The following is a 13,568-nucleotide window of genomic DNA, read 5'->3' as shown; positions in this document are numbered from 1 at the left end:
TTCTCGAGTCCATTACCCCACCTAGAGGATAATGGATGCTCTCCTCCGCGCTGTTGGTCTCAGTGAGCAGTTAACCAACAACATTATGGTGGTCGAGATCTTGCATGCATTGGTGAATGAATGATTCGAACATGCACTGCATTTCGCTACTGTTGTTCGATTTCCTGATCTCCGCACAATAGAATGTGTTGATAGTTTTATTTGTCTTGTCTCTCACGTTTTATGGGCAAATTTTTGTTGAGGGATCATTGTAGCACAATATTTTACATTGAACTTATAGGTTCTTTCATGGGATTGTACCCCATAACTGTTTCCACATTCATGTCAATGGGTAAGTTAATTTCGTGACCATAGATTCCGTGACAACCCTACATCCAGTCATTCTGAAAATTCCAGAGAATTACGAGGCGTGTTTTTTAAGTAAGTACCGTTTTGAAATTTAAAAAAAGACGTGCTAAGATATCTCAATAATTTTATTTTTATATGAAAGCCTGTACCTTAATCTACTTTTCTACATAATTTCCGTCAATATTGAGGCATTTGTCATAATGTTGTACCAGTTTTTGAATACCCTCCTCATAGGAGTCTGCCGCCTGACTTGTTAACCACTGCATCACCACTGTTTTGACTTCGCCATCGTCTTGAAGACGCTGACCACCCAGGTGTTTCTTCAAGTGCAGGAACAGATGGTAGTCACTGGGCGCAAGATCGGGGCTGTACGGAGGATGATCTAGAGTTTCCCATCGGAAAGATGTGATGAGTTCTGTGGTCTGATTCGCCACATGCGGACGGGCATTGTCTTGCAGCAAAACGATGCCCTTGTTCGAGTTTCATGGATTGTTGCTTTGATTCTGGTGTGATATGGGCCACCCATGTTTCATCGCCCGTAACAATTTGGCTTAAGAAATCATCACCGTCGTTGTGGTACAGCTCAAGGAAAGTCAATGCACTGTCTAAACGTTTGGTTTTGTGCACATCCGTCAAGATTTTGGGTACCGAACGTGCGCACAATTTTCGATAATTCAAGTGCTCGGTCACAATGCCATACGAAACACTACGAGAAACATTAGGAAAGTCATTCCGCAAGGAGGAAATCATAAAGCGTCTGTTTTCTCTCACCAGACTCTCATTAATGACCGAAGGACGCCCACTCCGTTGTTCATCATGCACACTTGTGCGGCCATCTTTAAATGCTCTCACCCACTTTCTTACCATTCCATCACTCATAATGTTTTATCCGTAAACTGCACAGATCTCACGATGAATATCGATCGCTTTTAGGCCTTAAGCACTAAGAAATCTTATAACAGCCCGTACTTCACAATCGGCGCAACTCACGATTATCGGAGGCATTTTAAACACTCAGTACACAACGTAAACAGGGAAGAATCAGACTGTAATGGCGTCAGTGCGTAGATTAAGGTATAGCCTTTCATGTAAAAATAAAATTACTGAGATATCTTGGCACGTCTTTTTTAAAATTTCAAAACGGTACTTACTTAAAAAACACGCCTCGTATATGTCATCCAGTTCCATTAATGTGATCATCGCCAATGTTCGACGTCAACATGCAATAACCACTCACAGACGGCAGGTAGCAGCACTAGTTGTGGAGAGTATATAAAGCGTATCCAGCAGATGCGGAAAACGGTGCAGTCGATGTCGTAATGTGGAAACAGGGATTTATCTGACGTCCAGAGGGTATGGCCATTGGCTTTCGGGCCAAGCGTGGTAGTAAAACTCAAATGGAAAAGTTTATAAACCGTTAGCCTGCCGCTGTGGTTAAAGTATATAGTGCATGTCAAAAAGACGCTACCTAAAACCAGCACCGAGGTAACTGTGATACACCATGGGCCACAGATGACAGGGGTGAACAACTGTTGCAGAGATACGTTTGGGCAAACAGACGAATGTACCAGTCGGGCTATCAACAGTGTCTCCTCAACGGCCGTTCAGCAGCTGGCCCCTGGTTTATGCACCCATGCTGAGTGCTGTTCTTCGGCAACGGAGCCTGCTCAGCTGGACGTCCCCTGAGTGGCGACATCTGGCCTCTTCAGATGAATCACGTTTTATACGCCATCTGACAGATGGTCGTTGGCGCGTACGGCGTCAAACGTCTGAAAGCAAATTATGAGGTAGCATTATGGTCTGTGAAACGTTTTCGACGCATTCCCTGCGTGATCTCGTCATTCTGGAAGGCACACTGTATCAACACAAGTATGCATCTACCCTTGGGAGTAGTGTACATTCCTACACACAGATTGTTTTCCCTCAGCTCAGTGGCATCTACCGGCAGGACTATTCAACTTTTAGTAATGCATGCACGTGCTTCGAAGAGCACCAGGATGAGTTTATGACACCCCAGGCGACCAAACTTAACGGATTTGAATCTAATCCAGAAGGTGAGGGATAACTTCGCTCAGGCTATTCGCACTATGGACTCGCAACCGAGAAATCTAGCACAGATGGCCACGGCACTGAAGTCGGCATGGCTCCACATCTCTGTCATAACCTTCCAGAACCTCACTCTCTTCCCGCACGTCCCAGAGCGGTCCGCGCAGCGAAAGGTGGCTATTCAGACTTTTGACTGGTGGTGACGTTAATGTTGCTGGCCAGTATATGTACGAGGGTAATCCCAAAACTAAGATTTCCTATTTTTTTTTTTTTATAAGTACAGAATTCTGTTCGTGTGACTGTTGGACACACTGTTAGGAAGAGTACTTCACGCGCTGTGTATAAACATGCGGACGTCGCGCTGAGGCGCTCAGTCTTCGCTTGGCAGCCGTTGAGAATGGAGCTCCCGTTGGATGTTACCACCAAGTGCGAAATGAGCGCAGTTATTCGGTTTTTGAACGCAAAGGGCACTGCGCCGATTGAAATCCATCGCCAATTGACGGAAGTGTATGGTGAGTCATGCATGGATATCCAAAATGTTCGTAGGTGGTGTAGAGAGTTTACAGCTGGTCGGACCGAAATTCAAGACGGACAAGGAAGCGTAAGACCGTCAATTTCTGAGGAGACAGTGTTGAAGGTTGAGCAAAGCATGCGTGAAGATCGGCGAATCACTCTGGATGATCTCTGCACTTTGGTTCTTGAGGTTTTCCTCAGCACCGCTCACAGAATTTTAACGGAAGCATTGAACTACCGAAAGGTGTGGGCAAGAAGGGTGCCACGCACGCTGACTGAGGACCACATGCAGCAACGAGTTGATGCTTCCTGTGCATTTCTTCACCGCCTTGCAGCCGAACAGGACAACTTTCTCGACCCAGTTGTCACGGGTGATGAAACCTGGGCACACCTAAGACCATGCAACAATCACGCCAGTGGCGCCATCCTTCTTCGCCAAAGCCACGGAAGTTCAAACAAACACAGTCTGTCGGTAAAGTCATGACAACCGTTTTTGGGATCGGAAAGGGGTATTGTTGGTCGACTTTATGCACACTGGGACCACAATTAACTCTGACAGGTACTGTGAGACTCTGAAAAAACTCAAACGGGCAATTTAGAACCGGAAAAGACGAATGTTGAGCAACTCCGTAAACATTCTCCATGACAATGCTCGCCCACACATCGCTCGGCAAACCGTTGCTCTCCTGCAACAGTTTCAGTGGAACATAATCACCCAACCACCCTGTAGTCCTGACTTGGCGCACAGTGTTAAAAGAACATTTGGCTCCGTCTTCGAGGTGAAAGAAGAGGTTCATAACTTTCTGAACAGCATGGTGACAAGCTGGTATGACATGGGCATACAAAAACTGCCACAGCGTCTACAAAAATGCATCGACAGAAGTGGTGATTATGTCGAAAAATAGCTAAATGTTCAAGCAGTAAACTGATCTAAACCATTGTAGATATAAACAAGTCTATGTACTTATAAAAAAATAGCAGGCCTTACTTGTGGGATCACCCTCGTATATAAAATGAGTCTAGAATGTGCCCTGCATTAATAGGAAGTTAGTCCTAGAACAAGTGAGATTAATGGAATGTCAGAGAACAGAGAACGTTGCACTGGTCACAACATGATTTCCTTCTCTCTTGTATGCCAGTAGTGTAATCTGTAAACATGTCTCCTATGCGTTTGTTGAGCATCAGAAACAGATTACTCGTAACTTACTTCGTTGAGCTAATTTCGTTTCATACGTAATTCATCTGATTGGTATAGAGGGTGGCGAATATATGACACTCACGAGCGAAATCTGATTCGAGAAAAAGATGTAGAAGGTTAAGTAGAATTCAAAATCAATTAGATTCTGTTCTGGCGTAACCACAAGCGCCAGAACGAAGATGGGGACCACAAGACCAGAGAAGACCACAAGACTGTGAGGAAGCGTCGGCCAATGGTGCGCGGACGTTGACCACGCCGCGCCAAGAGCGACACCTGGAAGAAGTGAATATAAGCGCCGCTCCTGCTAGCCTCGGACTCTCCATCTCCACACCCTCCATCTCCTTTCCCAACACAACTTCCACCGTCTACCCCTCCTCTACCCTTCCTACCAACTCTAACTCCCTCTTCCTGCCTCCTCCTCGGGGCTCCCTCTTCTCCCCCTCCCTCCTTCTGAGCGGATTTCCCCTCCTACTCCCCCTCCATCTCTTGTGCCTTCTTTCAGTGTCTCTGTGCTCCCTCCTGCCCTGTCTTCCCTTTTCCTCTCCCGCCCCATGTGTCTCCTGCGTCTTCGTGAACCCACGGTTGCCCCTCCTCTCATCCTCCCGCCGCTTCGCCAGTTGCCCCATGCTCTCCCCTCCTTTTCCATCCTCTCTAACCTTTCCCTCGGCAGGTCCCACCTGGTAGTTTTATTCTTCGACGTGTGTGCTCCAAGTGGGTTTTTAAGTGTGTTGTTTCGGAGTGTTTTTAATACTGTGGCCAACTTTTAACCTGTGCATGAGCATCCAGTGTCTTCTCTGTGTTTTAAGCATCGCCAACTGTGTTTTTTAACTTTATGGTGACTTTTTTAACTGTCCCCATGAACGTCTACATGTCCATGTCTTTTTACCTCCATTTTCTCCCCTTACTCTGTTTTATGTTCCCCTTTTTATCTCCTTATGTATGTATTATTTTATTCTCATTTTAGTTGTCGTGTCACTCGGCTGAAGAGCGGCGGATTGTGCTGCTGACAGCCCTCCCCTGCCCATATGGCGCAGGGAAATGAAATCACAACAAAGAAAAAAAAAAAAAAAAAAAAAAAAGCCTCGGCGGTCAGATCGCCCCAGGCTGAAACGGACATTAGTGCTACGCCGCCAGATTGTCGTGATCCGTATCAAGTGCTTACTAGGACTTTGTGTGTAGCAAGATCTTTACTGTCTTCATGTCACCTCTTGCTATTGACATTTGCTGTAACCGAAGTTAAGTATTGTCAATTTACTTTCTAGAAATAAAACTAATATTGTTATTTGTTTGAATTGTTGTATAGCATTCCGAGAACGCTGCATCCCTTAGGCTCGCTATTATCGACGAATGGGCAAGACCCCACAGGCTCAACCAACTTTCAGTGAGGCTACCTTTTATGAGGACATACAACGATCAGGTCAAGAACCCTGCCTTAGCTGAAGCCACAGACTGAAGAGAAAATTGCTAAGTTTCCAGAAGTGTCACTGTGCTGCACTAGACAACTGCATTAGTGAAAGCGTGCGGAAAAGTTGATTGTATTTGAGTATGATTATTAAAAAGTGATGCCAACATTAATTTCCAGTGCTGCATGACATATTTTATGACATAAAGTTAGGTTTTTTCACTTTTTTTCTTAAATATTTCAGAAGTTTCTGTTTCTCTGCACCGCCATTAGGTCCGTTTCTGGATGGAACACATATCACCACAGCTTATAGCCTACATTGAACCATTTCACTGCCATGCCTGCAGAGTTATTACCGTATCTCTATTTATCCTACAGGAGCTGGTCAGTGTGGTCACTAGTCGTTCTTACTCATCCTTGAGCCGTCCTTTTCAGACAGTGAAGAACTCTTGCTTACATATCTGGCCATTCTCAGGTTTGGTCACACGTATGGGACACACACTTCTGTAACGGCTGTCTACAGGGCTTGTTTTGCAAGATGGAGACAAGCTATTGCAAACGACACCTGAGAGCATAAGGAGCAACAATTTCTTATGACACGTCTCCAGAAATGAGTTCCAAGGGAAGTCCACTCTCTTGTAGATAAAAAGGTATTTGACCCCATCAGCATGGGGAAAGCAAGACGATCCTATGAAACATTCTGTATGACAACTGCCTCCATCATTATGACTTTCAATGCCAGCCCAGCCACCGCGGCAATGGTTTTGTCGCTGGTGTGTCGCACTTGCCACCATGGTGCTGGGATTTGGTCATCCATCCTATTCAGTGATGAGACTATCTGCACTAGGTCTGGCATCATCAACCTTACAACATTCCCCTGTGAACTACGAACCATCAGCCTCATTGTGTGGGTGAGGATTATTGGCGTCTGCCACGTGTAACGAGTCATCCTTCCACAACGCCTCACAATGAAGTAATATCTCAACTTCTTGCGGGGGAACACTGTCTCCATCGATGGCAGACACGCACTGCGTGCTACTGCGGCAGCTCTCCTATTTCAGGATTCTCGATCCCCACTGTCTGCTCCAGCAGACGATCCTCTCCTAGGAGTTAGATAGCTAGAGACTCTCCAAATCGCTCTCGCTAAGGTGGATACTCCAGGGGATAGGAATGTCTTTCCCCCACCACCTTGACTGGCCCCTCGAGTTTCTGCCCAAAAACTGACGTCCATTTGCGAAGCTCGCCTTCTTTCTCGTCTGCTAGTGACGTGCAGTAGAAGAATTTTGCCACTTGGCCGAATACACGTGCTAAGAGATAGTGCCTGAGCAGCACAATGGTGACCTCTAGCGAACTTTTCGTTAAGCTGGTCTTGAGTTGCTTTGCAACGGCTAGTTTTGCATGCACCCAGCTTTCCGACGCAGAAACAGATGGCATTTCCCACGTTTAATAGTTCAAGTGTCCCACCCTCTTTTTGCCCTTTATAGTCGCCTTGTGGAGACCGCATTTCGGCTCTGATGGATCCTTAGTTATTAAATTTTGCAGTGCCACATACCGGGAAGCCCAAACCCCAGTTATTTCCCAATGGCAGAATAACATCGCGCTACAATCATCACGGTCTAATCACTTGAGATTAGGCGCTTTGTTCAATTGTTTTCATTCACGACATGGCCGTATTTCGTGTTCATGTTGGATTTAGTGCGTTTTATACACTCGCTGCTAGCCGCATTTGATATGTGTATTAGCGTTACAAGCGTCCACGTGGAGCCGGCTACAGTGGCCCAGCGGTTCTAGGCGCTTCAGTCTGGAACCACGCGACCGCTGCCGTCGCAGGCTCGAATCCTGCCTCGGGCATGGATGTGTGTGATGTCCTTGGTTTAGTTACGTTTAAGTAGTTCTAAGTTCTAGGGAACTGATGACATCAGATGTTAAGTCCCATAGTGCTCAAAGCCATTTGAACCGTCCATGTGAAGTAACCGGTGCGTGCCAAATTCTTGTATTCTTGTTAATTTGTATGTGCCTCCAAGAGGACTGAGCAGTTGTATTTGCAATTTCATTTAAATGGATTTTGTGTTTTTTACAAGACTTGGTTGGTTCAAATGGCTCTGAGCACTATGGGACTCAACTGCTGAGGTCGTTAGTCCCCTAGAACTCAGAACTAGTTAAACCTAACTAAACTAAGGACATCACAAACATCCGTGCCCGAGGCAGGATTCGAACCTGCGACCGTAGCGGTCTTGCGGTTCCAGACTGCAGCGCCTTTAACCGCACGGCCACTTCGGCCGGCTTACAAGACTTGGTTTTCACTTTCGAAGATGCGCGGTCCTGATACTTCATGTTTTCTTATTTATTTTTTCGGAAACAGTTTGAACTACAAAGAGATAACTATTAAATATTAGTCATTTTAGATTCCATGGGAATGGTTGTGCCCCCACGACCGCGCTGTAATCCAGGACAGGCATGTACGAGCATTAGTCTCAGTACATTAGGGACTAATGCTTGTACACGACTAAGTTAGACCGGAATATGTGTCGTTATAATTACGATCAGTCTACAAAACTACTGATGATAGCTGCATGACAAGTGAAATCTAGATCTGCAATGCAATAAAAAAGGCAGACGACCGATTTTGACCTTCTTTTTGACCTGTAAATATTGAACTTTGAAATTATGCTTCAACCATGCTTATTCTACTTCATCTTTTTTGGTTGCTCGTAGTAGGTAATTGAGTTCAATAAATTGTGAGTTCAATAAACTGGTCGGGTTTTTTGTCAAACCGTAAACGAAATTCTCGTAATTCCATGTTTTAACATGTATCCCGTCTTCCTTCCCGTTGTCATTATGTTCAGTGTCCACATTTTTGTTTCTGTGTGAGCCGAATCTCAGCCAGTAAGGTGTTTATGTCTTCATTTAAGTTTTCCTCTGCTAACTACGATTACGCACCGCCTCTCAGGCAAGGACAGCGTAATACGTCTGAACTAAGTTAAGTACATTAGCGTAGGCATCGTGAGTTTGCGAAGTTGTGCAGAGGTGTTAAGCAACAGATTACCCCCTTCATTTTCCTGGGTGCATCTTGATTCAGCTCTACAAGTTGATAGCTTGGAGATCAGGTTTCGGTCCTAGCTGGGTCAAGTTTATTCGGAAGGCAGATTAGGAGACAGGTGAATTTTGTCAAGAGTCAAGTAACAACCAATAACGTTCCGCTCAGTTCTAAACTTAACACGAGAATTTCGACTGCAGCTCTAAGTTAAGCGGTATCGCACTTCATCGCCACACTACAGAGTGGCTACTAGATGATGGTGCTTGAGCTCGCTGTCATCTTGAGTGGGGAGCCAGAAGACTAGTATAGACAATTTCCACTTGCCTGATGTGCTTTCATGCGTGCTTCCAATAACTGAAACCTACAGCGCCTAAGATCTTTAATCTCCCTCTTCAAGTGGGTGTTCCTCCCTTGGAACGCATTTCCTGCCGCACGTCCATACGACCTTTTGGTCCCTACTCTCTCTGGGATCGTTTGCTGCTGTTTGTCCCCATTTAGAAAAGTTGCTCTGTATAGGTACGAAATATACTCGTGCTTTTAAATGTCCCCATAGCCAGAAATCTAACGGATCAAGTTCAGGTCAACGGAGAGGTAGAGTTACTTGACCTCAATCAGGCGTTGGAAGTTTTGCATCCCGTCACCCTTACATCACGTCCATTGTAATTCTGCAATGATAACTTCTTCCAAAAGTGCGGTTAATTTGCCGCTTAAAAATGTATGACAAACAGGACCTGTTAATGTGTCCCAAAACGTGTGTGGAGCTATGAGTCTGACACACATAATTCCTGCTCACACATTTACACTAAAGCCAAATAGATGTCTTGCATCCCACAAGTGATTATTGTGGCAGTTTATTATCCGACTTTGCTTGAATTTTGCTTCATTCCCAAACAAAATGCAAGCTCTGAACTGCGAATTTACAGCGCTCACACTAGAATTTATTTGCAGAATTATGATCTAGCAAGGCGGTCTTGGAACTATAGGTGAAGTAACAGCTCGTGCAGAACTGACCACGCAAGAGCATGGTTTGAACCTTAAGCAGCAACAGAGCCTCCCACACTATTATCAGGTCATCTGCTCGCTGTTACATACTGGGCATGCGAGCTGTGCAAACCTTACAACGTTGCCTTGCCCTTTGGAATGATCGGGTGTCTGCAAATCAGTGGAAGAATGTGCTGGACTTCTGTTGAGATGGAATAGGGCGTTAAGAGTGTCGTTTGGCGTACATGACACATGGCTATCAGCTAACGACGTTGCTGAACCATAACAGACCACCATATCTACATACCCCGCGGAGAATAATGGGACACAGTTTCAATGCTTGTGGCATCACTCTCTTCGGAATCTTTAGTCGTGTTCTGATGATAGAACAATCACGAAACGGTAAGTTGAGAAAGGAAGTTGTAAGTGTTATGCCTGATAAAATCATCGCAGTCAGTGAGCTCAATATAGAAACAATTAAATTCAATGTGGAATAAGCAAGGAACGTTGAAAGATAATTATTTACCAAAAAAATTGTAATGTAACACGGTTTTGGATAGGACTAAAAGTATGAAAAATTTTCTTCTAGCTTCTTACAGATTCCTAATCACATACAGACATTTCTGAAAATTTGTGACAGTGAATTTTTAACATCTACCAAAATATTTCTAAGATTTATGACGAAAACGTGTGGTGCATGTAACTGATTACAATTATGAGGTGAACTACTCACTTATTAGTTATGTATTACAAACACCCCAAAGTTTTCGTTATAAATCACACAAGTATTTTCATAGCTATCAAAAATTCACAACTGCGATTTTTCAGAACTATCTGTATATGATTAGGAATCTGTATGGGGCTAGGAGAAAGAGAATTTTATTGCGATTTTTTATTTAAATAGACGAGATTACAACAGACATGTGTTAAAGCTAGCGTTTGTTTCCGTCTCTCTTCACTTGAGTCTATCAATATAGTGCTACCTTCTGCATATACCTCGCTAAAATACCGTAAATGTAAAAATTAGAGAGATTCCAGGTCACACGGAAGCTTACCAGCAGCCATTCTTCGTGAACCAATCGCGACTGACGTAGGATAAGGGGTAATGGTAGTAGTACACAAAGTAACCTCAGCCAAACACCAAACAAAAAATTGAGTTAGTTACATTGTCAATCAGTTTTGAGCTATTCTGGAAAGTTTCACGTTTCTAGCTCATCAGGAAGGTAGCTCATAATCAATTGCAGAATTTGTACCGAACAGGAAAACAGGCAGAAAAGAGAGTGAGTTGATAAAAACTTCCTAAAATGAATCATCTATATATCAGATTCGGTTGAAATTGCTCCAGGTGTCCCTTAGTTATGCTTCTATATTATCCGCTTTCAGCCCCGCCTTAGCCATAGGGGTGTCTCATTCCCACTTTCTTTTCTCTTTTTTTTCAGGTTGCAAGTGATAATTACGCCGTTTGGTAGAAAATGCTGCAGGCTTTACAGAGGTGCACATGTAAATCGGATGCGTTGGTGCAGACTTTCTGGAGCTGGTAATTTACGCATACTGCGTTTTGGAGGCTGTGACGCACCTTGCTAAGATAGTGTCTCTTCTTCTAGCTTTGTTCAACGCTTTCTCTGAAATAAACCTGCCTCACCTTGAAGATTTGTGTGTTAAGATAGGAGGGCACCCGCCCAAGTTAGCATTTTCGGACATCACTCGACCACCCTAAACAACAGGAGAACGTAGCTTGCAACTCTCCTCTCCAGGTGCTATCCTACTGTGACGAAACAAGCGCTGCTGGTTCAAATGGCTCTGAGCACTATGGGACTCAACTGCTGAGGTCATTAGTCCCCTAGAACTTAGAACTAGTTAAACCTAACTAACCTAAGGACATCACAAACATCCATGCCCGAGGCAGGATTCGAACCTGCGACCGTAGCGGTCTTGCGGTTCCAGACTGCAGCGCCTTTAACCGCACGGCCAAGCGCTGCATCATTTGAGACATACAGGGGCGATCGAGTGTGCCGGGACTTACCCCAGTTCACTCCTACTAGCGCCACGCCATGACAACAAGCCTGTGCCTAGCATACAAGTATTGTGCCAAAATATAAGAATGAAATTAAAAAATAAAGTAGGTTTCTCAAACTTTGTCAATATATGCCTCAGTATAGTACTGTTTAAATTGTTAAATCTCAAGCCAGCCGCTGTGGCCAAGCGGTTCTAGGCGCTTCAGTCCGGCACCGCGCTGCTGCTACGGTCGCAGGTTCGAATCCTGCAGCGGGCATGGATGTGTGTGATGTCCTTAGGTTAGTTAGGTTTAAGTGGTTCTAATTCTAGGGGACTGATGACCTCAGATGTTAAGTCACATAGTGCTTAGAGCGATTTGAACCATTTTTTTTTTTTTTAAATCTCAGACTGATCAGATAAATATGTTTCGCTAAATACATCATTTTAAGAAAAAATAAGTGGCGCTAAATAATAAAGCTAGATAGCCAAACTTTGTTCAGAATGTAAATGTGTATGATAAAATCAACTGTTACGAGTCCAAACTTGATCGGAGCAACATTTTGTTCAAAACCGTCGTTTTTAAGAAAAATTATAGGCCCTAAATATTAGTCAGGAATATGAAAATTCGTATGAAGCTTCAGTTTGATATAACAACATTAACAATGTGACACTCTTAAGCTACCTCTAATAGTTTTCAAGTAATTGCCTAAAAACCAAATTTGGAACAAGAACGTTCCTCTTCCCAGTAGATTAAGTATCAGTTATATTAATGATAGATAGTTCTGGTGACAGTACTTGACTACAGCCGTTAAATAATAGAGCTGTAACAAGTTTCAATACTTTGATGTAAATACTAATCAGCGTAAGGTCTCATAAAGTTGTAAGTCAGAGGTCATGTTCTACTGTTGGTTCCGTTTTAAAAGTTCTAGCCCACAAAGCTTAAAGGCAGTGGAGCTAAAGCTTTTTTTGTAATTAAAGCCTACTTAACTCCATTCATATAAAAATTGGGAAGATTGTAAATTGATTCCTGACCGTGTTATAAAATTATGTGAGTTCGTGAAAGCGGCCTTTTAGATGATGCTACCGAGGCATATAGCGGATGATGGCAGGTGTTTCCTTTGGCCGTCCGCTACGCCGATATATAGATGTGGCCAGAGAAGCAGTCACAGATACACTTCGCAAAGAGCCGTCAATCTGTAAGCGTCAGTCAAACGCCGGCATACGCTGTATCTCGGTGACGTTACCGCCAGGCTGCTACTAAATTTATGTTTTCGGTAATAATAGAAAGTAAACTCGCAAGGACTGCAGACCGTCCTGGACCGTTTGGATTTCTGAAAAAAGACACACTTCGCACCCTGCTATCACTCTGTCCGCGCCAGTCAAACGCCGGCTTTCGCGCTGCTTCGGGTGACGTCACAGCCAGGCTGCTACTAAACGCATGTTTTCTGCAATAATAGAAAGTGAACCCGCGAGGACTGTACACCTTCCTGGATCGTTTACATTTCTGAAAAGACTTCGCACCCAGCTGTCATACAGTTCGCGTCAGTCAAATATCGGCTTACGCGCTGCCTCGGGTGACGTCACAGACAGGCTGCTACTAAATGCATGTTTTCAGTAATAATAGAAAGTGAACCCGCGAGGACTGTGCACCATCCTGGACCGCTTCGAGGTCGCAGAAGTAACTGTTTTGTGTCACCCGTAATTTTAACAAAACCGCTTGCCAAGTGATGAGATTATTTTCCACTTTTGCGGCGAGAAATTAACTTTGATTATCCTCCGAACTACCCATAGTGCTGTTTATGATAAGAGACAGTATTATTATTATTATTACTATCAGGTATGTTGCTATGTTGTCCAAGTGAAATTTTATCAAATATGTAAATCAGTTAGAACTCAAAACTTTCGTTTATGATCTTAGATCCTGATCCCTTTGCGTAAATAGTTGTTTCAATGAGTACAAGAATAATGTGGACTTGCAGACTGGGAATTACGGTCGGTATTTTCTCCATCCCTTTCTGGTTGACCACAAAAATAGTTTTCAGGCTCTC

The sequence above is a fragment of the Schistocerca americana genome, chromosome 2 (genome assembly GCF_021461395.2).
Source record: "Schistocerca americana isolate TAMUIC-IGC-003095 chromosome 2, iqSchAmer2.1, whole genome shotgun sequence".
Lineage (NCBI taxonomy): Eukaryota > Metazoa > Arthropoda > Insecta > Orthoptera > Acrididae > Schistocerca > Schistocerca americana.
Note: the sequence above shows the minus strand (reverse complement) of the source record.